Source organism: Mytilus trossulus, chromosome 6, assembly GCF_036588685.1.
Source record: "Mytilus trossulus isolate FHL-02 chromosome 6, PNRI_Mtr1.1.1.hap1, whole genome shotgun sequence".
Lineage (NCBI taxonomy): Eukaryota > Metazoa > Mollusca > Bivalvia > Mytilida > Mytilidae > Mytilus > Mytilus trossulus.
In genome coordinates, this window is record NC_086378.1 from 45,438,891 (window position 1) to 45,457,528 (window position 18,638).

Sequence of the window (18,638 nt, forward strand, 5' to 3'; positions counted from 1 at the left end):
TGAAAGTTATATCATTATATGGGTCAAGAGTATAGTTGGCAGATCTCTTCTCTTGGTTTTCTATTTTCAGATGAAAAAAACAGGGATCTGTAAAAAAAAAAATAAGATTATTTTAAATAGGCCACACATCAACCGTTGCATATGAAATTAGCTGTTATTTAATAATGATTCATGATTTTCAAAGACTTTTTTTAATAGCTGGCAACCTACTTATTTTACAATTTTAAAGTATCTTACCCTCCGAATTTATTTAGTGTCAGTAGAAATTGCGAATGAGACACATATGGTTGAAATGGCCTATGTCATCAATGTTAACAGCTGCAAGTACCCCTACGGCTGCAAACAGTAGGGAAAAAATCCCACACAACATAGTTAGCTATTGGAATAACCAGATAACAACAGGCAAAATAATTGAAAACAGAAAACCAACTTGTAAATTATGTTCAAATAATAAACGAAAAACAATTGACAGACATCATCAAACGATAATCCCAAAATTTAACATGTGAGAAGTATCTGCTAACCCTTATGGAGCATCCGAGATCATCAACAGTTTTATTAAGCTTCGTCGTTCACAGTCTTTTCTTTTTATTGTGTGTGTTGTGAACTGTTGTTTGTCCGGTTTTTGTTTTATAGCCATAACATTATCAGTTTATTTTGATGTATAGGTTTGAATGTTCCTTTGGTATCTTTGTCTCTCTTTTACTTAGTTTTCATGTCAACTTCATTTTAACTGTTTAGGTAAAGAGATAAGTTTTACATATATTTGACGTTTTCAGCCATTATTAGCAAAAGGATGTCAAAAGGGTAACAAAAGGGAACCACTTCGTTGACTACTTCGATCCACAAGAAATCATTCTTATACAGATAAAAAATGATTTACTTATGTGCTTAACCTATAATATGAAATCGAACAAACCTAGACAAATATAATTGCACGAGGCTATTTATATTTATGATTATGCTTATATCGGGTTATGTGCTCGTCGGACAGACGGACATATGTTTACCATACTATATGAGATATAATGTATAATCAAATTAAGTTAAATAATTAAAAAAGCTAATTTAAAAAAAAAAGCAGGAAATGATTTAAAAAAAAAAGGAAACTTGGTATGATGACCAATGAGACAACGTTCCACAAGAGACTTAGTGACGTACAAGTACACAACTATGTATGTTATATTACCAATGAGCAAAACCTGTATCACATATATCAAAAAGCAGATGAGGTTTGATTGTCAATGAGACAACGTTCCACAAAAGACTAAATGACGTACAAGTACACAACTATGTATGTTATATTACCAATGAGCAAAACCTGTATCACATATATCAAAAAGCAGATGAGGTTTGATTGTCAATGAGACAACTCTCCACAAGAGACAAAATGACACTGAAATTAGCACTATATGTCACCGTACGGCATTCAATTATGAGCAAAGCCCATATCGCATAGTCAGCTATAGTAGGCCCCGAAATGATAATAGAAAACATTTCAAACGAGAAAACTAACGGCCTAAATCATGTACACAAAATTAACAAAAAACAAATACAACGACAACTAATGAATTACAGGCTCCTGACTTGGGACAGGCACATATATGCAGAATGTGGCGGGGTTAACTATGTTAGCGGGATTTCCACACTCCCCTTTGCCTGGGACAGTGGTGTGACAGTTCAATATAAGAACGAACGATCAAAATCAGTTGAAAAACGCTAAACTCATCAGATGGGTACAAATACCAAAGAGAGTGGACGTGGCCGGGTACTTGTATATCCGAGCAACAAGTAAACACTAAGTACAGATCTTAGATTACTCGCAGTTACTGACAGCTAGTTCAAAGCCACTAACAACAAAATATCATGCATCTAAATAGTCAATTAGAAAAAAAATAATTACAAAAGTTAAACATTTCAAACGAGAAACTAAACGGCCTTATTTGTGCATAAAACAATAAAACGAAAACCAAACATGTAATATATATATGAAAAAAAAAACCAGTTTTACCACTAGTTATCCCCATTGATAAAATATATGGTAAAAGGGGCTAACCGTTTTAAAAATATTGATATGATCCAAGTCAACATAAACTATTTCTGAAATGTTTATTATTGTTACTCAGAATTTGATTTCTGTAGATACATGTATTAGCACTACTGTCCCTTTATTTGTCATGAACCACACTATCGCAATACCGTACGACAAGAAAGAAAATTTATAAGAAGGTAATCATTTTGCAAAATTATTATTTCAATACTGCAGGTATTCTTTACTTATCCATCTCGTAGTCTGACGATTTTAGAGAGAATAACTGTATACCCAATATAAAAAAAAATGAAGGCCTGCAGTTTGTTGATCATTTATTGAGAAAAAGAAATCAGACACATGCATGTATATCTGGATAGATAACATATTTTAAACTTTAAAACTTAATATTATTATAGTCATCTATAAGAATAAAACAAGCTAAGTCATCAAGTCAAAAGAAACATCGGCGTTAAAAATTTTAATTCAACAAATGTTTAAGAAGATATTAAATAAAATATTTACGTACCTGGCACCAATTCTACATATGATACATAAGCAGTTAAAGTAAGAAAAATACAGCAACGGTGTTTGAAAAATCCCATCTTCACTGCACAGCTCTCTTTTCAGTTATACTTTAAACAGGAAGGTTTGCTTAGTTATTCATATTCAATTTGAATACATTTCGGAGTAACGTTGTAAATTTCCACAGAAAACTTTTTATTGTCTATACTGGTAATTTATCGTATCAACCAATTAAAAAAGTTTATAACGGACAATTGGATGCATGTATATAATATATTGTTTAAACTGCTGACGCTCAATGAATAGAGGTGTATGATAAATTTGGAAGATATAATCTTACAATGGAGTTAAAAAGAAAATATAAAATGCAGATATACGATGTAGATCATTTGACGTATGAGTCCAATCATGCAATGAATTAGAGAGTTATGTTCAGTGGCAAATATTTCATTCGTAGTTTGACGATAACATATAAATATAATTACATTAGATGTATGTTTTATTATAATACTTTATTCTGATTGTCTAACTGCACATCACATGTTATTCCTTAGGCAATTGCATCAGTCAATAAAACTTATCATTCATGATAACACGCGGTCCCACAATAACGTGCACAGGTAAATCAAATATTTTTTATTATATAAAATTCGTATTTTCATAATCATAACTAAAAAATGTAATTATAAATATTGAATGCTTCTTTTTCTAACTTCAATCATAGGATTGTAAAAGCGTTGACCGTGCGCACATTTTTAGAATAAAGCGCTCCCGCGCTTCATACAAAATGTACTTCGGTCAACTTTTTTACACCCCAATGAAGTTACAAAAAGAAACATTCAACTCCTAAAATGATATGAATATAAATCCTGCATCCTATCTTTTTTCACTTTAAATTTACCATTCAATACCTATACCACAAATTTTTAGAGGAAAATAAATGTGGTTACTAAATGATAATTGGATAACGGATTTTGAAAATGAAAGAAATCCCATGAAATGTGTTGAGAATTTTAACAGATACGTTTAAAAAATTAAGATATATAACCCTGAATTATACAGTGCATGTAATTCTTTTCATAATTGAAATTAAAGCTTGTGGATTTTTTTTTACTGTTTATCTTTTGTTTATACTTTTTCAAAACCCAGGGTTTATTGAAGCATATAAATGTAGACACGTTTGACCTTCTTCCCACAATTAAGCCATGCGAGATGTATTTCGATATGCAGCCACGTCCAGTCACAATGAGGCGTAGTTCCAAAGTCTCGTGTAGAATGTCACGTTCGAGGAAGTTCAAATCCTTGAATCATTTATGGGAGCCTTAATTTCTTTCTTCATCCATTACACGCTAGTTTTTTCCGTGGCAGTTCAAATAATTTCCCATTTTTTCAAAATCGACTCTTTCAACGTGGCCTGCCTGTTGTATTGATCATACTATTGTTCTTGTCTTGCACCAACATGAAATACGTGCCACTGATTAAAGATAAATACGTTTAGCTGTATTTTTGCGCAAATGATTCGCGGAAGACAATTTTTTTAAGATTTGTTTGATTTTGCGATAAAAAATAAATACCAAGGTGAACAATCTAATTCGCGTTTTCAAAATGATCAACATTTAACTGAAAATTCACAAACGTATAAGTATATATAGCTATTTTTCATTCATGTAGACCTTCTGCCAAATATGAGAACATATAAGACATACGTAAATGTAGATTTAAATCTGTATTTATGCAACACATGTTTATTCAAATGATAAATTTAAATATGACACTATAGAACCTAGTGCTAATGGAAAAACATGTAATACGATATCTTCTTCCTTGTTGATGGATAATATCAAAGTCTAATTTAAATGGAAATATATTTACAGATTATATAGATGTCAAAGGACAACTTTTGTGACAGATATTTGACATACATATTGGACACGAGGGGTAATACAATAATTGATTTTCAGAATCAATGGAACAGCTTACTTCACAGACAAAAAACTCTTGTTTTGTACAATACTATTACATAAAAATTGAAAATGTAAATGGTGAATGTGTCAAAGAGACAACAACCCGACCATAGAGCAGACAACAGCCGAAGGCCACCAGTTGGTAAATGTTTAGTCTTCATATGTAAAAATTTGGATCAGGAATTGTCTAGTTATAGAGTTCACAATCATATTTCGAATTATTAAAAACTGATCTTAGGTTAAGGGTTTTACGCACGCCTACATAATCAAGTCACTCAAAAAAAGTAAGTGTGAGTGTTTTTCTCTTTCAAAGGAAAATTGTTTCTGTAACACATGTACCAAGCTATTTATTTTCTAATGTAACTAATAAAATGTTTCTGTTTTAATTGTTGTTAATAAAATGTGTGTCAAAAGGTACCCCCCCTTTCCCCACACACCAACACACACACACCTCATACGCACCATTATGTCGTCAATAATGTGTATGAGGTCATTCACTTTTTGTTTTGTAACACTTAATTAATCCTCAACAATTAAAATAAAAAAAGGCAAATACTAAACTGGTAAATACAGAACAAATCCTGGCGATTTAAGACTATATTCAGATTGTGGTGTAAATGACGATTGACATTTCTTTTTTAAATGTTAATTAAATGAACAAAACATGAATCAAGAAAAGATTTTTTTTATTGAAAATAAATCTTATATAAACTCAAACCACATGGATGAATAAAAACACATATTTAATCCTGAAACAAAACAGGATACTAAATCATTAGGCTCCTTTTTGAAAAAGTCACTAGAACGGAGTCCCTGAAAATTTTTCAAACTGTGTGATAATAAATATAGAAAGAGAAAATAAAAAAGAAACAACATATCTATTATAATTGCAAGATGTATATATGTATTGTTAATTTTCATTGTTTGAGTATATATATATATTAGTCAAATGCGTTTTGTTTAAATATACTTTTTCACTTTTTTGGTCTTTTGGAAAATGTTGTTTGTGCTGTTTTTAGACCCTTCTACAACGAAATTTTGTTTGACATGCACACGTATAAAAATTGCGGTTTTTATCCAACGCAGTCATAGGTTTGAACGTAGTTTTCAATTTAGACTCGTATATATATATATATATATATACAACTCGTCTAAACATCAACCCAACAATGTTAGATCTGTAAATTTGCTTTCGCAAATTTTTGGTTCTTCCCTCGCCGGGATTCGAACCCATGCTACTGTGATATCGTGACACCAAATCGCCTGCACTGCAGCCGTCCCGCTAGACCACACGACCACCTGGGCTCTCAAAAAAAGAGCTTTCGGTGGCCATATGTTACTTTTCCACGTCAGTTTTAATCTAGCGGCGTACTACAGTACATGATATATAAGGCATGAAGATGTTATTGTTACAGATCAGCTAAATTATCTATAGTAAAGGATCCTACAAATTAATGTAAGATACAGTCACAGAAAATAATTATATTCATAAGTACGTCTGAGTCAGTGACAACCCTACAACAGATGTATCCATCGGATCGCCATCAATGATGGTGATACATGGCTGTGTACATAATGTATATACAACTCGTCTAAACATCAACCCAACAATGTTAGATCTGTAGTACGCCGCTAGATTAAAACTGACGTGGAAAAGTAACATATGGCCACCGAAAGCTCTTTTTTTGAGAGCCCAGGTGGTCGTGTGGTCTAGCGGGACGGCTGCAGTGCAGGCGATTTGGTGTCACGATATCACAGTAGCATGGGTTCGAATCCCGGCGAGGGAAGAACCAAAAATTTGCGAAAGCAAATTTACAGATCTAACATTGTTGGGTTGATGTTTAGACGAGTTGTATATACATTATGTACACAGCCATGTATCACCATCATTGATGGCGATCCGATGGATACATCTGTTGTAGGGTTGTCACTGACTCAGACGTACTTATATATATATATATATATATAGTAAATTATATATATAGTAAATTTTCTGGTTGGTCCTTTTTATAGTTTTATATATATATATATAATTATGTATGTATGTTTGTAAGCCTTGGCCCATATGGGCGTGAAGTGCTTTTCAGTATATAAAAATAAAGAATAAGATATAAGGAATGATGTGTCCACAAATTTCGGTTTTTCAGTATATTTCTATTCAAACCAATTTTAATTGTCTATACGAGACGGAACACGCATTGCTTAAATCTTGAAATAAGTGCAAATCAGAATTAAGAATAAAGCCTCATTAATATGCCATTATTTTGTTTTATAAAAGTATGTTCGAATATAAACGTTTATCGGTCTTCGATAAGAAAAAAAACCCAAAATTGAAATGAAACACAATTTAGTCTCTTATTTCAACAACATTCATTAATAGTCATTCCCATATTTCCTTGCAGATAATTTTAGTATCTTAATTTCTTAATTAAACAGGAATACATCATATGTGAATTTGCAGCTGTTTACTCGGAGATCGTTGATATTCATTAATCAATGCATTGTTAAAAATTCAACAAAATACCCACAGAAAATTTGCCAAGTGAAATACCAATGCGGAATTTTTATGTGTGGATAAAATGCCTTAATATAACTAAGAAGGATAAGATATGTTCACACATATACATATATTAATAAACAGAATTTAAATAATTATATGCCAATTCCAAAAATGTAACAAGATATTATCTTCCTGGTGGGTTATTTTAATAAACTATAAACAATAAGTTCTAATTTATTTCAAAATCTATATGACAATTAATTATTTTAGAATGTAATTGTTTTTAACATGGTATTATAGATTCCTGAACGAAGTCTCCTAGATCTTGTAATCATAATGTGTTTACACAAATATATATTGATAAAATGGGTTACGGTCTTACTGAAGGTTGCATTTCTGTAAATATTGTCAATGCAATTTCCCATAGGAACTCCTTTTACGACTAAAACTGTACCACTTTTACTATGAAGTTTTGATAAAATCTTATCCTAGAATTGAAAGTTCATTTGCACCACAATTTTTTTGGGGCTGTGCGGCATATTTTCAACGTTTATATGCCCTGAACTTCTCAGAGTTTAAACTAATACTAATTTTCTTAACTACCCCTACCTCGAATGAAAGGTTACCACAGATTTCAAAGTAAACAATATGCACGTGTTTATTTACTGGTAACAAGTTCTGTCACTGCGATATGGAACACAGAGAGCATAACTGGGAACCAGTATGTAAACAAAATTAATTTTCTATGAATATTCAATAACTCCCCAAAAGAGGCGTGTTTTCAGAAACAGCTGTATTTACAAAGAGCAACATGAACAGATCAAAAGGGAAGTGTCCAACCATAATGGCTAAAAAAAATAAGGACCCGGTCCTTTAAAAAAATTGAAACACTTCCATTATTCCTTCTTACATATTTTACATTTAATGAACTTTTTTAGTCATTATTTATTGTAATGAAAGGCAAACATGAAATTAAAAAAAATAAAAAAAAAATTTGCAATCAATATTGTTCACTTAAAGTTTGTCCAATGATGTGTACGAATATGTATGTTTGCTCAGTACTTTTATGAGAAATTGTTGGTCCCGAGAGTATTTTGATCAATTTGAAAATTGAGCAATGACAACACATGTCTAAGCGTGTTTTGGAGACTTAAAATCCAACTACCTATTAAAAGCCATGATATTAGAGAAAACTACTCAGATGGAAAAAAAGTATCACAAGATACTGCTATAATTATTCATGATATTTCTTTTTTAAATGATATCAGGGATACTGCATTAGAAAAAAACCTATTATCACACTTTATCACTTAAACTAAAGCGTAAGGATATACGCTACTCGGTTGCAAAAGACTGTTTTAAATTGATAGTATATGAACAAAGAAGCTGAAACAGAAGAAAAAAAGTAAAAAAACGGGTTCTTGTTTTCTAGGTACATTTATAAGCCATTGAAAACTTTATGTGAAATAACTCTTTCCAGATTTTTCATACATTTAACATTAACATCTGTTTTTCTTTCAGAAACAATGAAAAACTAACAACGACTTTATAAGATTTTCATAGATTATATTTTAAACCATATGTAATGAAAATTTGGAATAGGTAGGGGTTATTGGGCAACAATTCTATTAGCACTAGATAGATAAAACCAGAGGATTCCGAAAATGAGACAAAAACTAAAAAATCAATAGGAGTTAACATCCTTAACCTTAAATAGACTAGACTAAACATTTCTTAGTATTGATTTTACTGAAAACATTACTTTATATGCATAATATTAAACATACCAAATAATAAAAGTAAGGAGATGTGTTATGTCAGGTAGACTAAATGCATAATATATTTGATTTTGTATATCATTATATAAATTATGTCGGATATTTTCGTTTACCTTGCAATTGATAATAAAATAAAATTCGTCCCCAATGACTTTGCAGGTTTCACACAGTCTTTTTTCTCGAGGAATTATATCATCATATGTCAATGACCTGTTTCTTATTCAAGACCATGGTCACTAATAAATGACGTACGAAGTTTAGAAGAAAATAATAGATACATAATGAAAGATGTGATACAGGATTGATTTGTCTAGTGCACAATTCATCAATAAACTAATTTTATCTATACAATATATATTATATGACTGTATTGTATCTGTAATGTGTATATAAAAAATGAAGATGCGGTATGGCTGCCAATGAGACCATTTTCCACAAAAAAACAACATGACACAGAAATTAACAACTATAGGTCACCTTACTACCTTCAACAACGAGCAAAGCCCGTACCGCATAGACAGCTATAAAATGCCTCGAAATAACAATGTAAAACAATTCAAACGAGAAAGCTAACGCCCTTTTTTATGTATGCATTTCAATATTTGAACAAAATGGGGAAGCCATTTCAATGTTTTAAGAAAACACATGTTGGAGAACAAATGAAAATTATGTAGAGCGTTTTCATTTTTTCCCCATTATCAATATAAATGTGAGTATAGTAAAAGAAATACAATTTTTAGCTGTAACAAATATCACATTTGAGACAACATACTTTAATATTCAATTTAACAACTGTTTAGTGGTTGAGTATTTTGTGACATGCTCTACGACAAGTGCGATGGTGTCATCGTGACCATACCTTATTGATAACATCAATAATATTTATGATTTTTTAAATTTCTTTTTTATTTGAACAATCAAGAGCATACCCCGTTAAATTCAAAACAGTCAAGATGAATAGTCATTGTATTTCTAGTCCGCAATGCAACGTTATAGTGTACTTATAAACTTTACGATACGTTGTAAATATTAAGACAAAAAACAACAGTCGTTCATAAAATCGTTCATAAATTGATGCTTTATACATTTATCCTTAAAAGCAGTACTTAATGCAATATCCGAAATTACATTGTATTAGCTGTTTAAAAATCAAATATTTCTTGGTAAGTCAGAGGCATCTGAGATCACCCCCACTTTTTTGTTGGTTCGCATTGCGTAGTATATAATTTCTATCTTGTGTCTTCTGTACTATTATTTTTCTATTTGTCTTTTTAGTTTTAGCTATGGCGTTGTCAGTTTATTTTCAATCTATGAGTTTGAGTGTCCCTCTTTCGTCCCTCTATTTTTTTTTTTTTTTTTTATTTTTTTTTTTTTTTTTTTTTAACTATAATGGTTTACTTTTATAAACTGTGACTTAAATGGAGATTTGTCTCATTGGCACCTATGTCACATCTTCCTATGACTATGAATAAAAACAAGGATAAAGAGAGATCACCGATACTTATACTAATATTTTTTTAATGATAATTGAAAATGTGTTGATTGTTAACAAGTCAGCGCCCGTCGTATAGACAATCACAGACCAGCGAAAGGACCTTCGTGGTTTCGGCGGAGATTAACACACCTCAGTGTGACCATCGCACTTCAGCGTACCAATGGCACACCCCAGTCCTACATAGATTCAAGAATCCAAATGTCTTACTCAAACACCATTGAAATAAAAAAAAATATATAAAAAACATAACTTATATTCACTGTCAACTGTATCTTGTTTGACGTAGAATGTTATGACGATTTTATCGAATTTTATTTATACAGACATACACGATAAAAGAAATATAAAGAGATGTCAAAAAGAAATACAAAAATATCTAACTTTAAATGTTATTTCAGAAATAATAAGTCTATAGAATAGAATAGAATAGAATAGAATAGAATAGAATATTTCTATTTACCAAATTAGGGCCCCAGGTGGGCATATCATACAGACAATATTATTATAAACAATAACATATGCAATACACACACAATAAAAGATATGTAACAAGCGTTATAAATAATAAAATAAAATAATATACCACAGAAAATACACTCAACAAAATAGTAGCAGACTAGCAGTGTATTATTATTCAATGAATACTATGTTAAAATTGACTCAAGTGCACCCGGTAAGAGTATTTACACTTTGAAAAGACAAACATGAGGCATTAGTAGTTTGTGCGGAGAAATCTCAATATAAAAAAATTACAAAAAGAACCCAATAAAAAACAAAACAATTAAGCACTTTCACGTTTGACTATGAGGTATACTGCAAAACACCAAGTATATTTAATAAAGGATATTTAATATGACTTATCTGCAGAAAGCACCAAGAGTTGGTGCTTAACTTGTACTTAATGCAGATGAGTGAAACTCCTAAATAATTTATAATATATTTTAAAAACATATTTTTAAGATTATAGATTCTGTGTCCAGCCAGCAAGGATCATCAAGGGACGGTGCCAAAGAATTTAAAATTCTTCTTATGATTTGTGCAGGTTTAACAGGGTATCCAAATTCATATTAAAGAGATATAATGAATTAGTTATTGCAGATTAAGTTGTTTTTTTAATTTTTAGTATCTTCTATATATTTATAAAATGCAAATAGTACATTGGGATCCTCATTATTCATTATCCAAATTAATTTGTTATCAATATTTAAATTTTGAAAGTTTGGACATGATTTTAATATTATATTTTGCATCAATTCCTCTCTTTTTAATAAATGAATGTTACATTTAAATAAAAAATGAACTTCATCCTCAACCTCACCGGAGGTGCACCTGAGACAGATTCTGTTTTGTCGAAGAGTACCCTGGTATCTACCAGATTCAATTTGCAATTTGTGGGCAGATATTTTTAATCTAGTAATACATTTCCTTTGCTCAAAATGTCGAATTATTGACAAATAATTTTCAAAACCGAAGTTGCACTTGAATGTTACATTAGTTCGTAGTGTACATCTACATATACAACTGATTGAATCTAATGTTATCAACTAAGTTAACGGGAATAGTGAAAATACATTATAGTGCGAGATCACCATGAGAGTCGAGACAGACACTATTAGTAATTCTCCAATTTCAAAATGCGTACTCTAAACCCGTGTTAAAGATTCTATGACTTCTAGTTATTCATATTGAATATACAGTTAAAACATAATAAATACACAAGATAAATGATCATGGTCACTTATAAAGTCGTGAACTTGATATGAGCATAAAGTGAAATCACAAAAATACTAAACTTAGAGGAAAATCAAATCGAAAAGTCCCTAATTACATGGCAAAATCAAATGACAAAACACAGTAAAAACGGATGGACAAGTTCTGTCATATTCCTGACTTGGTACAGGCATTTTCAAATGTTGAAAATGGTGGATTTAACCTGGTTTTATAGCGCTAAACCTTCACTTTGTTAACAGTCTCAGCAAATTCCGTTATATTCACATTGATGCGTGAACTAAACAGACATAATCAAACAAAATAGTCAAAATATGGGTACAGCAGTTATCATCGTGTAAAGTCTCGGTCACACCTTACCGGATAGCTCGAACGGACGCCTAACGGATAAAAAAAAGTTATCCGTTGACAAAACTTTTATCCGTTGGGAGTCCGTTGGTGTACTAACGGACATGTAACGAATGCCTAACTGACACACAACGGACATTGAACGTACGTGAAACAGAAACGTACCGGACAGAACGGACGTCGAACGTACATCCAACGGACAAGTACCGGATAAAACGGACACCTAACGGAAGCGTAACGGATAAAACGGATGAACAAAATAATCTGATAATTAAAGGCAATAAACCATCTAAAAATTAAAGGTAATAAACCATGCAAAATTTCAATAGACATTTGTCCGTTTTACATCCGTTTTATCCGTTATCCTTCCGTTAATGTCCGTTTCACATCTGTTTTATCCGTTAGGCGTCCAGTAGACGTCCGTTGGTGAATTGGTCTACCGGATCTCCAACGGATGCATAACGGACACGTAATGGATACAAAACGGACGAGTACCGTACAAAACGGATGCCTAACGGACGCCTACCGGACGTTCAATGGACATTTTATCCGTTGGGCGTCCGTTCAAAGTTTTGAACATGCTCAAAATTTTCCACCGGACAGAACGGACATCAACGGATAAAACGGACGCTTAACGGACATGCAACGGATATGGACGGACGCCTAACGGATAAGGACGGACGTGTAACGGACATAAACGGATTGAAAAAAAAGGCATCCGTTAGGCGTCCGTTCGAGCTATCCGGTAAGGTGTGACCGAGGGTTTAAATTTTACGGAACACAAACACATCTATCTACAAACACATGCATTGCTTCGCGTATCTGACGTAAGAAAATTGTATTCGTCACATATAATTGTCTTTCAATGTTTATACAAACAATTTTGAAATTTCCTTTGGCAATATTAGCATACAGGGTTAAAAAAATCAAAAGTATGTAAGAATTAATTTCAGAAATAAACCGAGATTTAAAATGGTCCAAAAGTTCTTAAGAATTTGTTAAGAATCCACAAATAGTTCTTAACCATATCGTGTCATACCTAGAATAAATAAGAGCTGACATAATTTCATGTTCGTAAATTAAAAGGTTAACAATTAGTTGTGCCCTTAACTGTAGTGTCTTTGTTAACAGAAAATAAATCGTATGGGATTTCTCTTTCGCTATCAACAAATTCGATCGCGAATGTCGATGCTGATGAATGTTCCGTTTTTAAAGGAGGAGTGGAAATCCGATTCAACTCGTGCTGTTTAGGTGGTACACTTTTTGATTCACATTTATATGCAAGTACTTCTTCTGGTGACCTATTATGCTCACAAGTCATAATTTGTCTGTGCCTACAAAACAAAAGCATAACATATCTACGTTTGTAAACTCTAACGTCAGAGTTCTCTCTTCGTTTAGTTTTGATAGCAGATAACACTTATAATTTAGCTGTATTTGGGAAATCTTTTTTTAATTTTTTTTTATCCTCAATGCTTTTCCACTTCATTCTTTTTAACATTTGTTGAAGATTTGAGCGTCACTGATGTGTCTTTTGAGACAAAACGCGGTTCTGGTTGCTAATACAAAATTTCAATCTTGGTATCTTTGCTGAGTTTATTATATACAACGTGAAGTTAAGTACATACTAACTTTTTCATCACCCGATTCATTAACGTACATGTCGTAGACGATGTTTAAGGAATATGTAATTTGTGCTTTGCTCCATGCTCATTTTGACAAGGGTAGGTAAATGTTTTCGATGTTTTATACCAAACGGCATCAAGGTGTAAAATTTGGACACGTATCATGACAACTAAATTAATGTTAAATTAACAAAAAGCATGACATGTTAGAACTATTGTTATTGCTATTGCTGATACAGTAGAAAAAAAGCAATGCGTTGTATGTTAAAGTGGACTTTACACAATCATTTTGATTTGATGAAGCAACACCGTTCTATACACCCAACTGTGTGGTATGATTGCCACTGAGACAACTCTCCAACAGGGACAAAATAACACAGAAATTAACAGCTACATGTCACCGTATGGCTTACGACATGGGCTAATTCAATACCGCATTGTTCTTTTACATCTTTCTCATTAAACAAACAACAGCTGTCCACGATTAAATAAGAAATACGTTGATACTTAAACATACATGACTTTTTTGTATAAATACAGCCCTTATAATTAACAAATAAAAAGATGTGGTATGATGGCTTTTGAGGCGACTCTACACAAGACACCAAATGACTTAGAAATAAACATATATATATATATATGTCCCTATATGGCCTTCAACAATGAGTATATTCTATACCGTATATCCAGCTATGAAAGAACCTTAGATGACTAATGTAAGACAAGGCCACGAGAAAACTAACGTTTAAGGATCGAAAATCAAATATGACATACAGCAACAAATGTCAACCACTGAATTACAGGTTCCTGACTCCGCACATTACATACCAAATTTGGAGGAATTAAACAAGTTTTCGGGCGCCAAACCCTATCCCTAACCTTGGACAGTGTTATTACAGTACACGTTAACATATAAACAAACTATAAAAATATTTTGAATACTGAAATATTGACTGCATTACTTTTGGACGGTTAGCAACAGGACCACCTTATGCAAAAACAGAATTTAGTAGCTATAGTATCATATTTCTATACCTAATGCGTTGTCGGGATACTAACTTAAAATTACAAGGCCTCATCGATTAAACTTAAGGATGTACTTAGGTGAGGTTTTGAAGTCGTGTCAAACGTTCGGACTCCTTGGGTTTTCCATACAATGCAAGGTAAAATATTTTGCCCCATAACACCCATTTATTTTTTCATATAAGTCTGAATAGCTCATGAAAGGTAATTTATCAAAATTTTGGAAGATTATTAATTTTTGTTATGGGACCCAAAATATACTAATGCACATATAAGGTGAAAGTTCGAATCTCAAATATCTCGAAAAGGAGGTCCATGACCTATCAAATTTTTTAGCTTATTTCTATCATAAACGAATGCTCTCTACCAGCTTATAGTATCAATTTCAAATTCTTAATTTATCATTTTTTTACCTAACCTCACCTAAGTTAAACCTTAACAAGCATGATCACGTAAATATGAAATAACATTATCATTTGCTTACCCGATACTACTTTGTTTGACTTTGTAAATCATGACTATCAACACGACAAGAAGAACTATTCCAGTAACAATACCAATTGGTAATGCAATATGGTTTTCATCTTTTTCTTCACTTCGTTCTTTTCCTAAATACAAATGTCTTGTTAAAATTCAATCATATATCAATCAATTTTTAAGTATTAATTTCCCCATGTGGAGAATCTACATTTTATTTAAAGAAGTGAGGTTATTGTTAAATAAATTACATTCTCGCATTTTAATCGCCGATGTTTGACCAACAAGCTGAGAAATTAATCATGTTCGTCAATAACAGCGTAGCATTGTCAAAGAATGAACAATTTATATCTCTTTTAAAGTGTTCTCTTTTCAAATAAGTTTTGCATTAATATCACTGTTTGGTACGTTGTCATATAAAGTAATGTGCGTTTCCGTACGTTGGTTAGGACTGTGGCACCAGTAGACTGGTTCCCGATCGCAGTATTCAGTATGAGAGAGTACAGCTATTAGCTAATACATAAAACGTAGTACCGGGAACCAGGATATAGCACCAGCTACGTAAACATTCATTTCAAAGCTGTAGAAACAACCTTGAATTTGTACTACTTAAGTAACAATATCCTTCTAAGTTAATTGGAGAGATAGACAAAAGAGGAAAACCAATAATCAGTCCAATCGTTGAACTATTTAGCATATGTGAGCACATCTTAATCATTCACAGAGACAAAATATAAAGGTAATGCTACTTGAGGAAACAATATGCAGTACCTTCCCCATTACATATACATACCCGATTCTGACTGTTCATTTGATCCTGATATCGATGGACAGGTGTCCTAAAAAAATAATTTTTACACAAACTCTTATGTTGAATTCAGTGATTTAAAACAAAGAATATTGTATAAAATAATGCTATTATTAAACCATAATAACAATGTTCACAAATATATTCATAGATTTATAAGATGTATTATACATTTGGATAAAAAAAGCCATAAAAAGTTTACTGATTTCTTACGGAGGCTCAAGGGTAGAAAACTTTCAGCAAAAATAAATCATTTCAAGTTTTATGTATTACATGTACACAATAAGTTCTTACTTTAAGATATGGTACGAAAATAAATCTAAACATATGATTCGTTTCAACCCTAATTGTCTTTTAAAATGTTTATATCATTGAAAAAATTCCAAATTATCTCCCTTTGATTCCAAAATGCAATTTTTTGGGCCTTTGAATTGAAATATTTTCTTTAACTCATCTGTGACCTATCTTTTTTTTCCTTCATTATTTTGCCTTCAAATAAGCTGTACTTGAACTACAAAATTTTAAAATTTTAAAATATTTGTAATTTAGCTCTTTTTTTATTTCATTTTTTCTCTCTATATCTCCAATTAGTTCAACAGAAAAAAGTACCTAAACATAAATGCCTACTTCTTTCGAAGGCAGATTTCGAGCTTTAATGAACGGTGACCCTATTTTTTTTATTTTATTTTTCTAAAAGATATATGATAAAGTTCATTGATAAAAAAATAGCGAAATTTTATATTTAGAAAAATACATTGATCTCTACCCTCGAGCCTCCTTTAACAAAATTTTATCAATAACGATCGAGTTGCACAAACCTTTAGCACCTAGACAGAAAATATGATCAAGTGACAATTCTGGTGTCTTAGATATAATACCGTAAACAAAAATGTGCAATAAAAATTGGGCTATGAGACATCGATGACATTTAGAATTGGAAATCTGATCTGGTAGAGAAACTATATGGTTTAAACTATGTCGAGCAGAAATGCGTATTCATGTAGAATTACCGAAAACATAAATAGGGAAATTAAAAAAATTACAAAATCAAACGTTATCAACCAACAAAACGAATTAAAACAGCTATCAATATAGAGCTGTTATTCTTTTTGGACAAAATGCAAAAAACATAAGATCCTCTTTGTCCTTTTCAGATTGAGAAACAAATTTATATCTAGCCACACCATAACTTGTATTGAGAAGTTTACGAACGGTAACTTCTGTAAAAATATTGGGCAGTCAAAATGCGGTATTATATTCTTAATATACTGTGTTGACTAAGTCTTTTATTCTTGAAATTCATTATATCTATTGCGTTGTGGCCATATTTTCTTACTTAACGTTCAAAAAAAAAGAAACAAACTTACAAGAGCAGTACATGTTACATTAACTGTTTCACAGTAAAAACATTCTTCATCATATACCAGAATGGTAACGTCCTCACCGAAATTAGAACCATCATTGGAAACACTAATTTCATACCCTTCCGCAAAGACAATCCCGCTTGTTGTTGATCTTTTCTGTTGCGTATGTGGTAATTCACAGGAAACCATATACGAATTTATCATAGTTGCTTTAGCAGTAGTTGTTTCCTTGTAGGATCTTGTGTTTTCAAAAAACTGAAAGAAATATATAGTAAACTATTCAAAGTTATAATAAAACAAAAAACAACATGAACAATGTCGTTCCATATTTGAATTGTGTTGTAAATGTCTAAAAACAATTTTTATTTGCAGAAGAATAGCAAACATGTGCTTTTTGAATAGAACTACATGATGTTGGTGAATCAAACTCTTAACTCGTTATATTTTGTACTTTACTTAACAATATTTGAACTAAAACAGATGTGTAGATGCTACAGTGTAATAACAAAACAACTTACGACTAAGATTGATGGTAAGTGTACTAATAAGTTTATGACTTAAGACCAATCTTAGTCGTAAGTGTTTTTGTGAAACCCACTCCTGGATGTCTTTGAACTGACAATTCAAGCATTATATAACAGAAGTTCAGACACGCCCTAGAAATATATGAAAGTAAGTAATATATATGTTATATAACTTTTCAAAAAGCAGCTTCTATTCAATGTTAAAGCATATCATCAATTTTAAAAATCCACTATAAAAATGGTATGTTCTTTGTTAAGATCCGAAAGACTGTGTTGAAGGCCGTACTTTAACCTATAATGGTTTACTTTTTAAATTGTTATTTGGATGGAGAGTTGTCTCATTGGCACTCACACCACATCTTCCTATATCTATATGATATAGAAACGGTACACTATTTATAAACATGATCATAAATTTACCTCAAAATGTTTGGTTTTGCAATAAATATC